This window comes from Schistocerca cancellata, chromosome 1 (assembly GCF_023864275.1).
Source record: "Schistocerca cancellata isolate TAMUIC-IGC-003103 chromosome 1, iqSchCanc2.1, whole genome shotgun sequence".
NCBI classification, from domain to species: domain Eukaryota; kingdom Metazoa; phylum Arthropoda; class Insecta; order Orthoptera; family Acrididae; genus Schistocerca; species Schistocerca cancellata.
In genome coordinates this window covers 1,094,059,969-1,094,062,059 of record NC_064626.1, presented here as the reverse complement: position 1 = coordinate 1,094,062,059, position 2,091 = coordinate 1,094,059,969, and the positions used below count along the sequence as shown (strand labels likewise).

Below are 2,091 nucleotides of genomic sequence, written 5' to 3'. Positions count from 1 at the left end.
ACACTGCCTGAATTTACGTCAATGGCCAGGGCAGGTAACCGGGACGGTAATGGCCACAAGGCAGAAGATTCCGCTGGTGCACTTCAATTCAAATAACCAAGTACAGTTAAACTCCACCGGAGGGTGGCTAAAATTTGCCAACTTGTCAACACACTTTGTTGCTCGTGGGAATATCCCAACAGCCGACAACGAACTCCAAACGACACAACGTGAACAGTCGTGACTTGCTGGTAGATTAAGTCAAAATTCGACTTTCCTGTCCAGGATCGTTGAGTCACGAACCTTGTAGCAATGCGAACATCACCACACACTTCGACACGGCATAGAGGCCGCCAGCGGGCCCGGCCGAACCACGCGTTGCGGGGATTTCCTCGCTGCTCCACGCCAACCGACCAACTGCCCAGGCCCGGAAACGGTGAAAGGACCGAGTATACGTCGGCCCATGAGACGAAAAACCGAACGACCAACCAACGGTCGTCCCGCTCCAATCTCCCTCCGCGGATAGTTCATGTGTGTCGGCAGCGGTCGGCGAGCACTGGCTGTCGGCGCCTCACCAACGCTCCGTCCGCCGACTTCACTGCTGCTGCGTCCCGACTGCACTGCTGGTCCGTCTCCAACTGACTGCCAGACACACCACGACCCGGAAATACTATCGGTCGCTCCAGAGACGGTACGACAGTGCACTTATCGATATGCACCGCTGCTGCTGCTCACGGGCAAGTAAGGCAGGAAGTTAGTGACAGTAATTGGAATAAGAAAACGAGGCGGCAGTACAGTAACAGAAGATTTTTATTTTAACTTTACTCCTCCCGAACAGACCATGTAGGCCCAAGGATACCGAATGGCTGCCGTGTCATCCTCAGCCCACAAGCGTCACTGTATGTGGATATGGAGGGGTACGTGGTCAGCGCACCGCTCTCCCGGCCCTATGTCAGTTTCAGAGACAGGAGCCGCTACTTCTCAATCAAGTAGCTCCTCAGTTTGCCGCACAAGGGCTGAGTGCACCCCGGTTGCCAACAACGCTCGGCAGACCGGATGGCCACCCATCCAAGTGCTAGCCCATCCCGACAGCGCTTAACTTCGGTGATCTGACGGGAACCGGTGTTACCACTGCGGCAAGGCCGTTGGCGTAATAGAAGATTACAAACAATAAGTGGGATATACGCGAGCCGTGCATGGCTCAAGTATGTCTTTGGAACACACCCTTTAATCATTTCGGTAGTTTTTTTCTTGCCTTTTTTAGAAGGCATGCCTGATGTGAGATTGGGGGTAGCGCCCCAGCAGTGATACACTTACATCAGCAGCCTCTTTCAGAGAAGCAAATACGTCAGAGTGGCGACAAGGGATTTCGGACCGACGACGTCGTACAGACTTGCATAATAGTATAAGTTCGAAGGTCGTACAATCAAGAAACTGTATGCCAATCAGGTAAAATCGCCATGAGCATTAAGGCAATCGTCCCACCGAAGCACCAGGTTGAAAACAGCCGTTTAATAAAACACCGTATCCTGCTGCACATCCCCGTCCCACAGGAAACGTCGAACCTCAAGGCCTTTTTAATGGACCGAAGGCGTTATAATCGTATGGGTAGAGATCATGACTACGGGGCGGTTGCTCGAGTGTCTCCCGCTTGAGGTGACACATCTTCTGCGTTACGACATTTGTGATACGGAGACGTACGTTATCATGAAGCAGCAGCACCCCTCGGCGCACCATTCCACATCTGTGGTTCTCGACAGACACACTACCTCATAAATATTCTTCGTTCTCCGATGGATGTCTACCGGCGTTTGTTCTTGAACAGTCAAGAAAAGAATAACAGCACGTTGGCCCTGTTTGGAAGGACTTGGTAATAACGTCGCCATAGTTCACGTTTGTGCATTTACCGCACGCACGTAGGAAAGAAATGAATGCCACACTAATCCCTTGCCTACATGTTGGTGCTTATATACCTGCGTCGTAGTTGTGCTACATTGCATATACGCTGTAGTACCGCCCTAAAAGGGAAACGTTTCGATTGCCCCTTGTACGAAGGTAATCCCAAAAGTAAGGTCTCCTATTTATTTCGACAGTGGTTTACATCAGTTTACA

At 51.3% G+C, this 2,091-nt stretch overlaps 1 pseudogene; it reads right to left on the bottom strand.

The window, feature by feature from the left end:
• Positions 1 to 1,011: 1,011 nt before the first annotated feature.
• Positions 1,012 to 1,129, bottom strand: LOC126098874 (5S ribosomal RNA; annotated as a pseudogene).
• Positions 1,130 to 2,091: the final 962 nt, after the last annotated feature.